This window comes from Schistocerca americana, chromosome 1 (genome assembly GCF_021461395.2).
Source record: "Schistocerca americana isolate TAMUIC-IGC-003095 chromosome 1, iqSchAmer2.1, whole genome shotgun sequence".
Classification (NCBI taxonomy): domain Eukaryota; kingdom Metazoa; phylum Arthropoda; class Insecta; order Orthoptera; family Acrididae; genus Schistocerca; species Schistocerca americana.
Genome location: NC_060119.1, coordinates 687,893,431 through 687,912,958, shown reverse-complemented (window position 1 = coordinate 687,912,958; position 19,528 = coordinate 687,893,431). Strand labels below are relative to the sequence as shown.

The 19,528-nt window shown below is 44.1% G+C and overlaps 1 pseudogene; it reads right to left on the bottom strand.

The window, feature by feature from the left end:
* Positions 1–502: 502 nt before the first annotated feature.
* On the bottom strand, positions 503–620 carry LOC124558056 (annotated as a pseudogene).
* Positions 621–19,528: the final 18,908 nt, after the last annotated feature.

Sequence of the window (19,528 nt, the reverse complement as noted above, 5' to 3'; positions counted from 1 at the left end):
GGTTGGACGGACTAACAGTTAGCGAGTGGACAGAGAAGTGTATGGACATGTTTTTCTTAGTGGAAACTCTTTGTTGGTAGGACATGCACTGTAAAGAGAGACACAAGGAAATTTAGGATGATGGATGTTGTTGATAATGTTTGGGCAGTGGAATTATTGACAATTATGTAATGTTTGGAATTGGATGTCACATGAATAAGGTAAAATTTTATAAGTACATTGTTTGCTCTTCAACAAATCTTTCTTTTGCTAACCATATGCGTCCTAGTAGTTAGAGTTCCACTCTCTCTCTCTCTCCGCACGAACAGGCCATGAAGGCCCGGCGATACTGACCCGCCGCCGTGCCATTCTCAGCCCATAGGCGTCTCTGGATGCGGATACGGAGGGGCGTGTGGCCAGTACACCTCTCTACCGGCCGTATATCAGTTTACGAGACCGGAGCCGCTACTTCCCAGGCCAGTAGTCCGTCAGTTTGCCTCACAAGGGCTGAGTGCACCCCGCCTGCCAACAGCACTCGGCAGACCGGATGGTCCCCCATCCAAGTGCTAGCCTAGCCCGACAGCGTTTAACTTCGGTGATCTGACGGGAACCGGTGTTACCACTGCGGCGAGGCTGCTGGCTAGAGTCTATAGTAGTTAGAATCTTTTTATTTAGCTGGCTGTTTTTGCTACTTGCTGTAATTCCTGTAGTTCGTATTATGAAGATTTTCTATGAGGTAAGTGACTTATGAAAAAGTATGAGTTATTTTTAGAATTTCTTGCAATACGGGGCCATACTTTTGTGTTAATTACTGGAACTCATGTCGTCACTGTGTAGCAGTCAGACTGTGTAGGGATTGTATATTTTGGGTAATAAATGAATTTGTTAAGTTTGAGTTGTCTTTCTCAGGGAAAATTCTGTAGACCAGTGTTTCAATGATAAAAATAAGTAACGTCTCAGTAGTTTCAGTATATTCCCACAACTTTGTTAAGCTTTCTGGTGAACCTTTTAGATATCGTACTATTAATATTATTAATTAATCTCCATGTCCAACAGTGACGGTCTTCTTTGATTTATTTGTTACTTAAAAATTATTTACTCTGTTAAGCACATTTTTCTTCATCAGGATATGTAGGCTCCGGTTTACCACGTATGTTTGCTTACTTCACGAAACATTAATAACAATTCCCAAGAAAATGTAAATGTTATAATTATCGTACTAATTCAAATTTGTCGTAGGAATGGAAGAAAACTGAAGAAAGGGATTGGGGGAGGGGGAAGGAGGGCGGATTGTAGAGTGTCAGTAGAAGTGAAGGATGAACTATCACTTTTACAGGTAGAAAATCATTAGTTTACTTTTGAAATTGTGGAAATATTTGCACTATCACTAATCAGAGTATTCCATACGACAGTGATTGTTATTATGGATTACATGTCTTTTACAAATGCCGTGGGATTTGGTGTACTTCACGTAATTCTGCAACATTTTAGGACAAGCATTTAGAGTTCTGATAATTGTAGACAATGTACCAGATAGACTAGCGTCCCCAGATGTTAATGTGACGGCTGTCTAGTCCATAGAGAGACGTGGCACGAGGTTAATTTGTCACGATTGGATCTTGTAGGACGTCACGGAGTCGAAGACAGACAACACCAGTAAACGAAACGTTTTCTTTTGTGCTTCTCTGTAGGAAATGGCACTAAGTTTTGAAAGATCTACAGCCACTCTTATACAATAAATTCCACCAAGGGCAACGTCTTCATTAATACCTTAAAATTTGCTGATCTTACTCTCAGAAGCAATATATGGTCATCCGCATGAATATGATAGGTACAATTAGTATAGGGTGTTCAGAAGATGGCCAACAGCCTAGCCGCAGTGCTAACACTGGTTCCTGTCTTGTCACCGAAGTCAGGCGCTGTCAGACTTGGCGGCCCTTCGGTGGGTGACCGGTCAGTCGGTACCGTTGGGCCTTCCGTGGCCCATTCAGATGGAGGGAGAAAGAGCGTGAGAGAGAGTTCAGAAGATGACTCCATGCCTTTTATCACAAAGTTGTTCTTTCTTTATTATGATCCTTATCCCTTTGTCCGAGAATGAATTATTTGGAAATGGATTGGAATGAATGACGATGATTTTACTTAACAAACTAATCATTAACTTTAATAATTGGGAGAAACATAAATGAGAATAGACTGATCACTGTTTTCGTTTCGTCGGACACGAGTAGGGCCACTGTAGCCTTCACTTCTCATATTTATTTCATAGTAAGAAGAAACTCTAATTCTGGAGAACGTAGAGTAAGTCTAAATCTTTTCTTTTCTCACCCCGTGCTACACCGAACGTGGGCTACGTGATACGGAGCCCAGCCAAAGTTTTCTGAATTTGATTTCCTATGAAAAGGAAGCAAGTTTATGAGTAAATGCTCTGTCCTAGACGAAGTCATTAGAGATGCAGGGCAAGCTCGAATTTGCAAGTCTAAGGTAGGAAATTAGTTAAAGCACTTCCAGAGAAATTACCCCGGCATTCATCATATGAATAATGTACGGGAAATTTCACTTTCCAGCCTGACAAATGGAACTTGATTTTCTCTATTCATTTCTATGGGCATCAGATTCAAACAGTGAACGGACAACTCACTAAAGCAGTGTCGGACCAGGAACAGTATTGCGTCTCGCACAAAATAAAATTTCCATTGTTTCTCATTGAAGCTTAAGGAATATTTCCTTAAAATTAGCAATTTTGCTCCTGGAGGTGAGAGACAATTAACCTGCTCGACCTGTCTCACTACTGCCGACGACCCACTGCGAGAGAACCCCGTACGACAGTGGTTTCCAGCTGTGTGTCATGGGGTGTTAGGGTGCCTCGGTGTGGCAGGCCGTCTCGCGAAGACCGTGGTGACAGTGCGAATTTTTATTTTTGACCCGTCTGGAGGTTTTTTGAACTCATCCTGAAACTTGGTGAATTATGCCTTTTATCAATGTATTTACTTACACGTAATTCGTATATTGTCACAAACTAATTTTGCTTCTTCATGAAGACTTCAGGATGGTTTTCTGGACAGGTGTAGAGAAAATTACATGCAGATACTTAGTATCCCATTTCCCTTTTCACCAGATACAAAAATCGCTGAACACACAGCAGGATATATCTAATATACAAAAGTGTTTCAGAGGCACTGCCCATTGCATCACGTCCTTGCATGGTGCGATGGGTATGGTGCTTTTGACGGCGCCAGCCGCTGCGATGCGACGTGGGCGCATCCGTCTCTGTTCGTAACTGCTGATATCTGAGAGGCACAGAAAAACACCGTTTACTTCTTCATTGTGATAAAAAAAAAAAAGAATACTTCGAAACCTAACACAGGTCAGACGGAACACGTGTATCGCACGCTTCTAGACCTGTGTACTAACTTTCCATACTTTTATCACTGTTATTACTGGTCTTCCTTCATATTGCATTTCGCACTTTTTTCACATCTTCCAGGGGCAACAGCATCAGTTTAATCTAAAGGTTTGTACCTTTCTCTGTACGCTACTTGTACAAGAATCGTGTAGTTTCTGTTCTCTGTGCCTTTGTGCTTTAATTGTTCGAGATTCTGGCTTTTATGTACGCTTTTTATACCATACGCTAATCGTGCGTTTTCTATTCTATGCATTAACTGTTCAGATTTCTGGACCATAGATAGCAATCTATTATGACATTATTCTAAGCAGGTGCAGAAAATCTGCTGATCCGAAGCGTAGCTTCATTGGGACCCGCCTCATCTCCCCAAGCTACGTGGGCAAGTCTTCTGCGCTTCTAGTTCTAAACTTAGAAAAAAAAGAAATAGGATTTCAAGCTAATAAGTAAGACCGGAGTTTAACGCTGCGTCGACGACAGTGTAATGAGAGACTGAGCACAATCGAGAATAGGGAAGGATGGGAATGGAAATCGACCATGTCCGTTTCAGAGAAACCGCAGGAACAGTGCCATAAACCAAAAACTGGATGGTTGGACAAAGATTTGACAAAGATCCGACTACAGCATTTTCAGCACTGAAACACGTTGCTTGGTTAGTATGAAGTCCGTAAGATATCTAATTCATTACAAAGTGTTACAAAATTGCAAGAGGATGAAGGAAGAACTTCTCTTTTTCCGTCAAAGGTAGTACCGTGGCTGAAGCTGCTTAACCAGAAAATCAGACTCTGGTTGGCTTGACTGTGATCGGTGCGATGGTTTTTGCGATTGATAGGTCGCGTGGCGTAACAACTGAGCTAACAATTTTAATGGCTAGTGAAAACCACCTCAGCTGTATTATTGCACATTTATTGAGTCATGAACAGTTTCGCTCTTAGAACATCTTCAGGTTGTTCCAAGAGCGCAAATGGTCGTAACAAAGTAAATAACACAGTGATAATATAATTGAAGTGGTTTTCATCAGTCATTAAAATTAGTATCAATTAAAATGTGATGATCGACATGATCAAGATTATTATCTCATCCTGTTTAGTAAATTTCTGATAGCGTTGCTGTTGTTTTGAGAAATGTCTGTATCTGATGTGCTTGTGTTTGACAGTTTCTGAGTATTGCTTATTTACTTTTGTCAGTTTCAGACCATTTACATGCTGGTGCATTTTAGTCGTATAAAGTAATTCACTCATAATATTTCTGGATACATCTACATCTACGTGATTACTCTGCTATTCACAATTAAGTGCCTGGCAGCTTCAAGCTATTTCTCTAACGTTCCTCTCTCGAACGGCGCGCGGGAAAAACCAGAACTTAAATTTTTCTGTGCGAGTCCTGATTTCTCTTATTTTATCGTGATGATCATGTCTTCCTATGTAGGTGTTTTCCAACAGAATGTTTTCGCAATCGGAGGAAAAAACTAGTGATTGAAATTTCATGAGAAGGTCTCGTCGTACCGAAATACGCCATTGTTTTAATGATTGCCACTCCAATTCCCATATCATGTCTGTGGCACTATTTCCCCTGTTTAGCGATAATACAGAACGAGCCGCCCTTCTTTGAACTTTTTGGGTGTCATCCGTCAGTCCCACCTGATGCGGATCCCACACCGCACAGCAATACGCCAGAATAGGGAGGACAACTATGGTGTAAGCAGTCTCTTTAGTAGATCTGTTGCACCTTATAAGTGTTCTGCCAATGAATCGCAGTCTTTTGTTTGCTCTACCCACAACATTATCTATGTGGTCGTTCCAACTCAGGTTATTTGTAATTGTAGTCCCAAACTATTTATTTAGTTGAATTTACAGCCTTCAGATTGGTGTGACTTATCGAGTAATCGAAATTTAGCGGATTTATTTTAGTACTCATGTGAAGAACTTCACACTTTTCTTTATTCAGGGTCAATTGCCACTTTTCGCACTGTACAGATATCTTATCTTAATTATTTTTCAATTCGTTTTGATCATCTGATGACTGTACAAGGCGGTAAATGACAGCATCGTCTGCAACTAATCTAAGAGGGCTACTCAGGTTGTCTCCTATATCGTTAATATACACTCCTGGAAATGGAAAAAAGAACACATTGACACCGGTGTGTCAGACCCACCATACTTGCTCCGGACACTGCGAGAGGGCTGTACAAGCAATGATCACATGCACGGCACAGCGGACACACCAGGAACCGCGGTGTTGGCCGTCGAATGGCGCTAGCTGCGCAGCATTTGTGCACCGTCAGTGTCAGCCAGTTTGCCGTGGCATACGGAGCTCCATCGCAGTCTTTAACACTGGTAGCATGCCGCGACAGCGTGGACGTGAACCGTATGTGCAGTTGACGGACTTTGAGCGAGGGCGTATAGTGGGCATGCGGGAGGCCGGGTGGACGTACCGCCGAATTGCTCAACACGTGGGGCGTGAGGTCTCCACAGTACATCGATGTTGTCGCCAGTGGTCGGCGGAAGGTGCACGTGCCCGTCGACCTGGGACCGGACCGCAGCGACGCACGGATGCACGCCAAGACCGTAGGATCCTACGCAGTGCCGTAGGGGACCGCACCGCCACTTCCCAGCAAATTAGGGACACTGTTGCTCCTGGGGTATCGGCGAGGACCATTCGCAACCGTCTCCATGAAGCTGGGCTACGGTCCCGCACACCGTTAGGCCGTCTTCCGCTCACGCCCCAACATCGTGCAGCCCGCCTCCAGTGGTGTCGCGACAGGCGTGAATGGAGGGACGAATGGAGACGTGTCGTCTTCAGCGATGAGAGTCGCTTCTGTCTTGGTGCCAATGATGGTCGTATGCGTGTTTGGCGCCGTGCAGGTGAGCGCCACAATCAGGACTGCATACGACCGAGGCACACAGGGCCAACACCTGGCATCATGGTGTGGGGAGCGATCTCCTACACTGGCCGTACACCACTGGTGATCGTCGAGGGGACACTGAATAGTGCACGGTACATCCAAACCGTCATCGAACCCATCGTTCTACCATTCCTAGACCGGCAAGGGAACTTGCTGTTCCAACAGGACAATGCACGTCCGCATGTATCCCGTGCCACCCAACGTGCTCTAGAAGGTGTAAGTCAACTACCCTGGCCAGCAAGATCTCCGGATCTGTCCCCCATTGAGCATGTTTGGGACTGGATGAAGCGTCGTCTCACGCGGTCTGCACGTCCAGCACGAACGCTGGTCCAACTGAGGCGCCAGGTGGAAATGGCATGGCAAACCGTTCCACAGGACTACATCCAGCATCTCTACGATCGTCTCCATGGGAGAATAGCAGCCTGCATTGCTGCGAAAGGTGGATATACACTGTACTAGTGCCGACATTGTGCATGCTCTGTTGCCTGTGTCTATGTGCCTGTGGTTCTGTCAGTGTGATCATGTGATGTATCTGACCCCAGGAATGTGTCAATAAAGTTTCCCCTTCCTGGGACAATGAATTCACGGTGTTCTTATTTCAATTTCCAGGAGTGTAGATCGGGAATAATAGAGGACCTATAACACTTCCTTGGGGAACGCCGGATATTACTTGTGTTTTACTCGATGACTTTTCGTCTATTACTACGAACTGTGACCTTCCTGACAGGAAATCACAAATCTAGTGGCACAACAGAGGTTATATTCCGTAGTTACGCAGTTTGGTTAGAAGACGCTTGTGAGGAACGGTAAAATAAAAGATAAAACTCTGTTCTTTTGATCGTATCTTGAGTTCAGCTTAAATGGAATGTTAGAAGGGTACACATGAGAATGAAGAATCAGAAACAAAGACGATGGCCTTTATTAGAAAGGACGTAGTGGAAGTTAGAATACATAACGAATTACTTGAATAAGATCATTCATTTATTTATCTGTGGCTGGCTGGACCAAGAATAAACAAAAGGGGCAAGGAAAATTCTTTTGAAAACAGAATCTAAAGGTCTAACGTTATAGCCTCTAAATCAGTAAATGTTATGAGGAGCAGTTGCTTTGAGTGCGGTGTTCTATAGCAATTAAACCTTAAATCGAGAGCCTAAGAGAAAGACTACAGACTTTTGTTTTAGATGTGCTATTATAAACACGTCCTGGGAATCGAATGGACTGATGACAAATGGCGATATCTAAGTAGACTGGATGCGACGAGCCGTGTACATCACGTAGTGTTTTACAGTTAAAATCCATAGAGCGCACGTTCCCATGAGGTTCAACGAATATATTGCATCCCCCTAATTATATCTCGCCAGAAGACCATGAAGGTAAAATCACAGAGATTCGATCTCACACTGAGACTCGCCAACACTCGCTTTTTTGTGAGTCGAAACGGAAAGTGGGAGGCGACAGTGGTACACAAAGTACACTCCGCCATTCACCACGGGGTGTCTTGTGAAGGACAAATGAATATGTAGACGTAAGAGTTTGTATATTGAGACACGAGGAACCCCAAAAGTACAATAATAGAACAGTTTGTCAATAAGAAAGACTCACTGAACACTGTATATCGGGTTTACATTCTACACAGGAATGAGCAGAAGGGGGAAGTTGACAATAATGCGTGCTACGCCCACAAATTAGGTACAAGTGTGTCTCGGGTGGTGTCAAATAATGAACATCTCATGTGGACGCCTGAGTTATGGTTCTGGGACATTTGTGTATGTAGCCAGATGGTTTACAGCGCCAACAGTGTCATATAACAGTAATAGGTATCATGAAGGTATGGGATTTTGTCTCAACCGCTCGGATCCAGAAAATCGTTCAAATCTAAAAAAAATTGTTATCTAGAATTTTTCGTTACTGCGGGTTGCTTAAATATGACACAGCCTAAAGAAAAATTGCTGTAATGTTGTTGTTTTGGGCCTCATTCCGAAGTCTGGTTTGATGCAACTCTCAGCGCCACTCTATCCTCTGCAAACCTCCTCATATCTAAATAATTAATGCAACCTACATCTAATTGAATCTCCTTAGGAATACGAAGGGACTTCAAAATTTAGGCTACAAATTATTATGGCAGGATATGTCAGTTTTACTGAATGATGCACTGCACTTCAAAGTGACACAGATACATGACAATAATTTTCAACATGGTTATCACCTCTCCGTAAAGAATGGTCAAAACGTTCAAGCAGTCTTTCAGTTCCTCGATGGCCGGCCGTTGTGGCCGTGCGGTTCTAGGCACTTCAGTCTGGAACCACGTTACCGCTACAGTCGCAGGTTCGAATCATGCCTCGGGCATGGATTTGTGTGATGTCCTTAGGTTAGTTAGGTTTAAGTAGTTCTAAGTTCTAGGGGACTGATGACCACAGATGTTAAGTCCCATAGTGCTCAGAGCCATTTGAACCATTTCAGTTCCTCGATGAAAGAAGTGTGTCCCTCAGAAACGAAGCCATTCGAGAACAGCTGTGTGAACGTATTCTTTGATGGGAAATCTAAGATTGCTGTGAATCAGTTCTTCGACTAGAAGCCGTCGTCTTTCGTCGATGACGAAGGCCTTCCTTCCAGATCAGCATTACGCACACCAGGGCGCCCTTAGACACATTGTAAATACTATATTACTACAGCTGCTCGTGACACTGCATTTGCTGCATATCATCCTCAATTTGGTCCTCACGATCCATGATAGTCTACCACATACTTTGTAATCACTGTGGCTTTGCTGATTCTGCACTTGCTTTGTTTTGCTGTTAGACGCTTAAAGTTTTACCTGTGATTGACGCTCTACCTACCAACAGTGTTGTCTCTGAAACATGCGCGTTTTCTCCACAGCGTAAAGCAGGGTGGGACACGGCATGCCAAACTGCATGATGTGCGTGCGGCGTGCGAGCTGACGCTCGGCGTGTCTCGGCTTTACTCGGTACATTCTCGGAAGTACTTGTTACAACGCGACGTTTCTTCTAGCATTGCGATGCATCATTTACGGCCGGAACGATTTTTTTCAGTTTGGCAGTATCTTGGTGTCAGCGCTGCTTACCCTTACCTATCTATTCGTTGTGTAAAGGAAGATCCGACATCCAGTGGCTGTCTGCAAGGAAAGAACGAATGTAGCGACCTGTGGTCACGAGCTTTTAGAATGAATGGTAGTAACAGAAAAGAAGGTTCAGAATTCTCAATATCTGTTATGCTGTGGTATAATTGATAGGAACCAAGAATGTGCTATGGGTCGACAGTACAACACCACACAGAAAGATTTTAAAGTTGACGATGATGGTTCAAATGGCTCTGAGCACTATGGAACTCAACTTCCGAGGTCATCAGTCCCCTAGAACTTAGAACTACTTAAACCTAACTAACCTAAGGACCTCACACACATCCGTGCCCGAGGCAGGATTCGAACCTGCGACGTAGCGGTCGCGCGGTTCCAGACTGTAGCGCCTAGAACCGCTCGGTCACCCCGGCCGGCGTTGACGAAGAAAGAGTGAAAAATTACAACAACCGACAGACAAGATTCATTGTGCTGTACATCGATAAGTACTCTGTGCTAAATTTGCGAGCTGGGAGTACGTGGTGAAATTGATGGCACGAATAGTAAATTTTCTGAAGTCGTACGCATTATACTACTGTTAGTTGCAACCGTTTTCGATGGAACTGAATAAAGAAGACGGAAAATTTGTATGTTACTATGGAGTATGTTGGTTAAGTTAAGAGGCTTGTCTGGATCGATTTTTTGATTTAGAAACAGCTATTGTTGAATTTATGAAGGAAAAAGAAGAGCAGCAATGGAAATTAGAATATGCAGAATTGATTGTAGACTGCGGATTTGAAATGTTCTTGACTGCACGTTGCCCACAGTGAGACATTGCAAGGTGACAAACAACTTATTAATGATTTGAAAGTGATGTGTTTAAAAAGAAAATCGCATTGTGAAAGGGACAAATTCTGACAAAAAAATACACATCCATTTCCCTAAGCTGATTGCCGTTAAAGAAAACGCAAGGTTGAAGGAGTTTTGTGACTTAATTGTGGCCTTGAAAGGATTAGGGCAGTTTTTTAAATTGTTTGAAATTACTACCGGTCTTACATCTTTTTAAATTGTTTTCAGTACCGTTTGGTATTTCATTTGAAATCGCCCCTGTGCATGCGCCAATGAAACTGAATGATCAGCAATGTACTTCCTGTTTGAAAGACAATTCCTTTTCGTTAAATTTGTCAAGAAGATATACCTTGTTTTCCTCCAGAAGTTCTTCCCTGTCTCCATAATGAGGCTGCAAATGTGACAGAACATTTCGATTAATATATGTGTGTGAAAGGCTTTTTTTGACTGTTAAACTAAATAAGTCACGATTATGAAGTAACCTGTGGGTGAAAATTTGTGAAATTCTCTGCGACTGTCCGTATGCCGACAGTTTTTATCAGATACTGAAAATTTGTCTTGTTTGTGATCTATGTTATTGAGAAATATGAAACAGAAACAGACTCAGCAGGCAGGTGCACAGTGCCCCTTCGCGCACCTCCTCATGCTCAGTCAGTCGGATGTGGCAGCGAACGGAGTGTGCAGCCAGGTGAGATGATTTATGGCACCTGATACACAGCCCTGTCCACGTGCCAAATTATTACGAATTCTTGGCCGTGCTTGGTGCAAAGTGATTTAAAAATCTTGCAAGCGACTCAGTAGAGAATCGCTGAAAGGCTGTCAGCCGAAATATCAAAACGAGTATTTAAAATAATGAAGTATTCGAGCTCTTGGGAAAACTTCAAGAAGATAGCTATTGCAATTGACCGTTCTATTGACAAGAGAATTAATAGTATAGTATTAGCCAAAGCAACATGGTTCAATAATTATTTGCAAATGTGTAAGTGCTATTTTAATTTAACAAATAATACCTTTTACCCTCATTGGGAAAATGCATAACACTGACTACTAGTTTCGATAGCTGAAGGTTTTCGTTTTCAGTGAGCAGAAATTTTAAACACATGATCTATGTGTCACTAAATCCAATGGAAAAACAGAAGCATTTACTAACGTTTTAAGTACCTCTTGTTATTTTGCATTTGAAAAGAATTAGCGCAAAAGCGTTGAAGCTGTTTCTGATCTTAATCTTGACGAACGAAAACGTTCGTATCAGCACAAAACTCCAAAACGTGTCGGTCAAGGTAATAACGAAAACCTTGACTTCAAAATGCCTCAAAAATTTTCAGGAATTCGTATACTGAAGTTTTTCACCAACTGACTGCGTCACTCGAGAATCAAGTAGACAAAGATTCCCCGAAATTTTATAAATTGTAAGGAAAATTTGCTCCTGAACATTCAATAGATGTCGATGAAATTGCAAAATTTTACAAAAACCTTTTTGATGGAGAGTGTCTCATAAACGATAGACGTGTTTTCGCAACTTTTGAAGAGGCAAGATGAAGAGCGAAAAGATATGAGGGGAGTTGTGGCGTTCAAACAAAAAATGACAAGAGGACTAATTCCATAGTTTTTTAACTTTATTCGCTTGTTTGTTACGATTCCTGACTCATAGTGTTCTCATGAACGAAATTTTTCTTCTTTACGTCGATTCAATACTTATGCCAAATTAATGATGTTACAAGATCGATTCAGTCATATCGCTAATCTACATTTTACTATGACACTGCCGATGAACTACGTTTAGATGATTTGTTAATTACATTTATTTCGCGGCACAGAAAGCGCAGAACAATTTTTGCATTGTGGAAGTAAGCTTCTTTTACTAAACAGCATTTCATTAAATAAATAATATTTAAAGAATCATTTGAATTTCATTGTAGTTTATATCCCTAAAGAGTATCCTTGTATGATTTTTTTCCTCTTTATAATTTATAAGATGGGGACGGGGAAGAATCGTTTTTTGGGCAACTGCCCACTCAGGAGAGATGAATCGCCTGGCATGTCCGTAGCGACTTTACTGGCGCCCTGTGCTAAAGATTTATATATTCGCAGTAGTTAACGGCACCTGTGACGCAAAATTCGGATTATAGAATTCCATGTTTTATTGCAGTACGAATATTAAACGATGCGACCCACAGCGCTTCATGTTATCGTTACTTAACTTTATTAATACAGATTTTAGGTGGCAGACGAAACTTCCTTATTTACCTTTCGCTCCTTGTGGTGGGACTGCAATGCAAGAGCGTGTCACGACGATGTTCGAAAGTCACGACCACTGATTGCCAAACGTGAAAGTAAAAATAATGTTACTGATGAATAGTGACTGAGAGGGCGAGTTTAGTTTTCCTTCGTCTTCGGCTGAGGACACCGTCGCTGTTGTCGATTATGACCCTCGGAATCTCGAGGCCGAGAAATTCATCCCGCACGTCTCGAGTGCTCGCCTTCAGGAAGGAAAACATTCAAAACAGGATCTGTTGGTAGATATGTAACATAGAATTTCAAATGCACCCTCTTTCCATTTCAAAATGTTTGAATTGATGAGAGCCTTCTTTTGTTCCAACGGTGCCTGGGTTTCAAGCAGTACGGGAAGAAGCCGTTTCCGAATAAAAACGTTTGTTCTGTGTCATTGTGAAACTGAATTTGTGCTGTATTTCTTTGTTTAGTGTAACGGCTGCAACTGATAAAATCTCTAGTAAAGTATTTTTTTAGAACATTTAGACTATATAGCAACATCTCCCGCCCGGCTAGCCGCGCAGTGTAAGACCCTCCTTTCTGAGCGGGAGAGCTTGCCGGTCTGTAGCACGAATCAATCCCCTTATTCCGCCTCATTTACACTATGACGGCGATTGTTGCGCAAACATTGTCTCCACGTACGCGTACACCATTTAGGGCTACACTCGTCTGGTATGAGACGTTCCCTGAGGGGGGGGGGGGGGGGGGGGGGGGGAATGGCTGTCCACTGGGGGCCGAACCGCACAATAACCCTGGGTTCGTTGTGGGTCGGCGGTGGGGTGGGTGGACTGCTGTGGCCGCTGTGGCCTGTTGTGGGGTTGTGTGGACCACTGTGGGCTACGGCGGCACGAAGCCTCTCCGTAGTTTCTAGGTCCGTGGTTTAATACACAATACACACTATAACAACATCAGTTTTGGAACCTTCAGTTAGTGGGCAGTGGCACATCAGCAGGAAAGTGTTACGTGTATTTAAAAAAAAAAAAAAAAAAAAAAAAAAAAAAAAAAAAAAAAAAAAAAAAAAAACGTGAATGGAATTGTTATTCAGTTGCTGGACAAACACTCATGCTCGTAAATTAAGGATAATGCTGATACCTGGTGAAAAAACGCTCTCGTGTATGACCATGCGGTGCATCTGACATGCGGTCGTCGCACGGTGGCGCTGGCAGCAGTCCAAATACGCAGAGGTGTGTTGGTGCATGTCAGAGTACGGTGCAGCGAGTAATTATGCAGACGTTTTCAGACGTGGTAATGGTGACTGTGTGTTGAAAATGGCTCAAACAACAGATATTGATGACGTTATGAGGGGTAGAATATTAGGGCGATTAGAGGCTGGTCAAACGCAGCAGGTCGTAGCACGGGCCCTCCGTGCGCCACAAAGTGTGATCTCAAGATTATGGCAACGATTCCAGCAGACAAGACACTTGCCCAGGCGTTACAGCACGGGACGTCCACAGTGTACAACACCACAAGAAGACCGATATCTCACCATTAGTGCCCGTATACGGCCACGGAGTACTGCAGGTAGCCTTGCTCGGGACCTAACCGCAGCCACTGGAACAGTTGTCTCCAGTCACACGATCTACAGACGACTGAACATACATGGTTTATTCACCCAGAGACCTGCATGCTGCATTCCACTAACCCCTGGTCACAGGAGAGCCCGTAAAGCCTCGTGTCAAGAACACAGTACATGGTCATTGGAACACTGGTCCCAGGTTATGTTCACGGACGAGTCAAGGTATAGTATGGAAAGTGATTCTCGCCGCGTTTTCATCTGGCGTGAAGCAGGAACCAAATTGCCAACCCTTTATGTCCTTGAAAGGGACCTGTATGTAGGTCGTGGTTTGATGGTTTGGGGTGGGATTATGATTGGTGCCTGTACACCCCTGCATGTCATTGGCAGAGAAACTGTAACTGGTCAGGTGTATTGGGACATCAGTTTGCACCAGTATATCCGCCTTTTCAGGGGTGCAGTGGGTCCCACCTTCCTCCGGATGGATGATAACGCACGGCCCCACCGACCTGCCATCGTGGAGAAGTACCTTGAAAGAGAAGATATCAGGCGAATGGAGTGACCTGCCTGTTCTCCAGACCTAAACCGCATCGAGCATGTGTGTGTGATGCGACCGAAAGGTCGACGTATCGCTGGATGTCTTCAAACCCCTAAGACACTTCAGGATCTCCGACAGGCACTGGTGCAAGAATGGGAGGCTATACCCCAGCAGTTACTCGACCACCTGATCCAGAGTATGTCAACCCGTTGTGCGACCTGTGTACATGTGCATGGTGATCATATCCCATATTGATGTCGGGGTACATGCGCAGGAAAGAGTGGCGTTTTGTAGCACATGTGTTTCGAGACGGTTTCCTCAACTTATCACCAATACCGTGGACTTACAGATCTGTGGCGTGTCTGTTCCCTATGTGCCTATGCTATTAACTCCAGTTTTGTGTAGTGCCACGTTGTGTGGCACCACATTCTGCAATTATCCTTAATTTATGAGCATGAGTGATTATGTAATAAATTCTTATGCTATGTACAAGACCCATACAGAAATAAAATCCTTTGAATATCAGAATTAAATCTATTATCCGTGAAACCTAAACTGCCTGACAGACTGGAACTTTGTGTCGATGCGGGACTTTCGTCTTTCGCGGGCAAGGGCTCTGGCGACCGAGCCACCCAAGCACGACTCGCAGCCTCACTTCCGACATTACCTCACCTCCTAAATCCCAAACATTGCAATCGGCGCCTTGCAACAACATTCTAAAAGAGGAAATTGGCGATTCGTCGGACCTCATTACACTCTCTCGGTCAGCAAATGTTGGCCCATTGAAGACGTGCAGCCTTACGCGTCATTGCGAGCAGTGGTAGGTAGCAGACTCCAAATATCCACTGCATGTATTTCCCATCGCAGTGCTCGCTCGGAAAATGCTTGACAAGCACATTCCTTGACAGCAGAAATGTCTGTCTATCTGAAATCGGTTTACATTGACAAGGCGTGACACTCGTCTGTGGTCCCTGTTGAGATCTTTGTACGACCACTGTTCTTACAGTGTGTTACATGGCTACGAGTGGAACACCATATCTTAGAGACACGTTTGACAATCCGCGTTTGTACACCAACAAATCATCGAACTTCTTTCGCTGTGTGTTCATAAGCGCGTCTAATAACGAGAGCTCATTCCTGCCGTTGTATCAAGTCACCGTGTTAGTTATTACACTGATTTCATGCAGTAGTTATTACGCCGATTTCATCAGGATTTGTTAGTTGAATACTTCATTAGCAATACGTTTATACCTTTTGATGGAGGTTGAAAAGTTTTTAGCTGTGAAAGTTGTGTACAAATTACTTACAGCATTCTTGACATGTCTTCAAGTCGTTAGACCATAAACCGTATATGTACAACAGTGAACCTCAAACCATCGCCCTGCCGAAGACGGCCTTTCTCGATGGAACTGCTGCACCGTATAGAAGAGTGAAAACATGTACAGGCTGAGTCAGTTGCCCCTAGCGATTTTGTTTACGCAACCCGCACGCGAGACACTCATATTCTCTCGCTTGTTACGCACAAACTACACTCCTGGAAATGGAAAAAAGAACACATTGACACCGGTGTGTCAGACCCACCATACTTGCTCCGGACACAGCGAGAGGGCTGTACAAGCAATGATCACACGCACGGCACAGCGGACACACCAGGAACCGCGGTGTTGGCCGTCGAATGGCGCTAGCTGCGCAGCATTTGTGCACCGCCGCCGTCAGTGTCAGCCAGTTTGCCGTGGCATACGGAGCTCCATCGCTGTCTTTAACACTGGTAGCATGCCGCGACAGCATGGACGTGAACCGTATGTGCAGTTGACGGACTTTGAGCGAGGGCGTATAGTGGGCATGCGGGAGGCCGGGTGGACGTACCGCCGAATTGCTCAACACGTGGGGCGTGAGGTCTCCACAGTACATCGATGTTGTCGCCAGTGGTCGGCGGAAGGTGCACGTGCCCGTCGACCTGGGACCGGACCGCAGCGACGCACGGATGCACGCCAAGACCGTAGGATCCTACGCAGTGCCGTAGGGGACCGCACCGCCACTTCCCAGCAAATTAGGGACACTGTTGCTCCTGGGGTATCGGCGAGGACCATTCGCAACTGTCTCCATGAAGCTGGGCTACGGTCCCGCACACCGTTAGGCCGTCTTCCGCTCACGCCCCAACATCGTGCAGCCCGCCTCCAGTGGTGTCGCGACAGGCGTGAATGGAGGGACGAATGGAGACGTGTCGTCTTCAGCGATGAGAGTCGCTTCTGCCTTGGTGGCAATGATGGTCGTATGCGTGTTTGGCGCCGTGCAGGTGAGCGCCACAATCAGGACTGCATACGACCGAGGCACACAGGGCCAACACCCGGCATCATGGTGTGGGGAGCGATCTCCTACACTGGCCGTACACCACTGGTGATCGTCGAGGGGACACTGAATAGTGCACGGTACATCCAAACCGTCATCGAACCCATCGTTCTACCATTCCTAGACCGGCAAGGGAACTTGCTGTTCCAACAGGACAATGCACGTCCGCATGTATCCCGTGCCACCCAACGTGCTCTAGAAGGTGTAAGTCAACTACCCTGGCCAGCAAGATCGCCAGACCTGTCCCCCATTGAGCATGTTTGGGACTGGATGAAGCGTCGTCTCACGCGGTCTGCACGTCCAGCACGAACGCTGGTCCAACTGAGGCGCCAGGTGGAAATGGCATGGCAAGCCGTTCCACAGGACTACATCATCTCTACGATCGTCTCCATGGGAGAATAGCAGCCTGCACTGCTGCGAAAGGTGGATATACACTGTACTAGTGCCGACATTGTGCATGCTCTGTTGCCTGTGTCTATGTGCCTGTGGTTCTGTCAGTGTGATCATGTGATGTATCTGACCCCAGGAATGTGTCAATAAAGTTTCCCTTCCTGGGACAATGAATTCACGGTGTTCTTATTTCAATTTCCAGGAGTGTATTAGTCCTCCAGAAAAATGATCCGGACTGTTCTTGTAGGAAATTTAACGTAGTTAAATTTTGTTGTGGGATATATTTTCCCTAGAGGCCGTAGTTTTCGAGTTATTCAAGGAAAACGTACAAGAGTGACTTTCAAACATACCCTTACTCGCACATTCAGCCCTCACCGGTCAGAATTTGTCGAACGTTGTTCAAGGTACACCTTCCTGCTACGGTACAAGAATTTGCGACTGCGCGAATTGTTTTCCGTATTCGATCTTTTAGGGTCATCATTGACTGGCTTTATTACACCACCAGCTTAGTCGAGCACTTACAAATTGTAAAAATTGACGTTTTTTCTAACAGTTTTGTGATTTTTACAGAATAAAATAAACACTTACATCGTTGTTCGTCAGGCCTTCTATCTACGAAATTACCGTGCTTGTAATGGTTAAGTTTGGATCGAATTTTCAGCGCAGCGTAACGTTTACAAAAGTCGTTTTTCCTTTCATTATCCTCATCGGCATATTTGAATTAGTAATGTTAACGAGCTGACTACGTTGTTGGCGTAATAGTCTAATCAATAGGGAACAATGGAATAGTTCGTGTAGTCGATAAGTTTCCTTCATTGCTGGGAGGAGTGTGGGGTTGGAGGAGAATTTGAAGGTAACTTTTCTACGTTTTCTTGGATGACTGAAAAACCTTGGTCTCCAGCGAAAACTTTCATTAAATTTCGTGCGAAACAGTCCTGATCATTTTTTGTGTAGGAATAACAGTTTGTGCTTAGCGAGCAAGAGAAAATGAAAATCTCGAGAGCGGCTTTTGAATGCCATATATAACATTGCGGGTTGCATAAGACGACATCGAAAGGGGCAGCTGAATTACACTGTATGTGCGGTTTTTAGCGAAGCCTCGGTCCATGTCATGAAATTGTTGGCGCACATCTAACAGACATATCGTACAAAACAGTTATATTAGGTGTAAAACTCAAATCGCACCATTTCACGTATCAAACAGGCTATTTCCATTAATTACTTATGATCTTACTAAAATAAATCCTTTCTTTCTAGTAACACACTGATAAAATTAGAATACCGAACTCTCTGACGTCCTCTCAATGTCATAAATGTGTTAGGGATTCATAAATGTGATAGTGATTAACGATCAGAATACGGGGGCGACTTCTCAAGAAAATTCTAGCACAGAGTTCGAAAAATTGAGTTTTAGAGAAGTTTGAAGTGGAATACAACACAGCCTAATAAGTCAGAAGGTTTCAGCTTATTGAATAGGGCCACGAACAGTCGGCTCAGATACTATTTTTTCTGTCATCAGCTTTTGTCTGGTTTCCTGCTGGCCGCCACGCATTCTTCTCCAGTGCCGACTTTATCATCTCAGAGTAGCAACTGCAACCTACTCCCTGAATTATTTGCTGTATATATTCAAATTTTTGTCTTCCTCTACAGTTTTTGCCCTATATAGCTCTCCCTAGCACCATGAAAGTTATTCTTTGATGTCTTAGCACATGTCCTGTCACCCTGTCCGTTCTTCTTGTCAGTGTTTTTCATATCCTGTCCTCGCCGATTCCGCGGAGAACCTCCTCAGTCCTTACCATATCAGACCACCTAATTTTCAATATTCTTCTGTAGCACCACACCTCCAATGCATCTATTCTCTTCCGTTCCGATTTTTCATTACTACCATATAATGCTGTGCTCCAAACGTACATTCTGAGAAATTTCTTTCTCAGATTATCAACTATGTTTGATGACAGTAGACTTCTGTTGACCACGAATCCGCTTTTTCCTAGTGGTAATCTTTTTTTTTATGTCCTCCTTGCTCCGTCAGTTGTGGATAATTTGGCTGCCCAGGTAGCAGAATTCTTTACTTCTATTTGTAATCACCATTTATTATGATAAGCTTCTCCCTGTTCTCATTTCTGCTACTTCTCATTGCTTTCGTCTTCCTTCAACTTGCTCCCAATCCATATTCTGTACTCATTAGATTGTTCATCTCATTTAACAGATGCTGTCATTCTTTCTCACTTTCACGGAGGACAGTAATGTCCTCAGGGAAC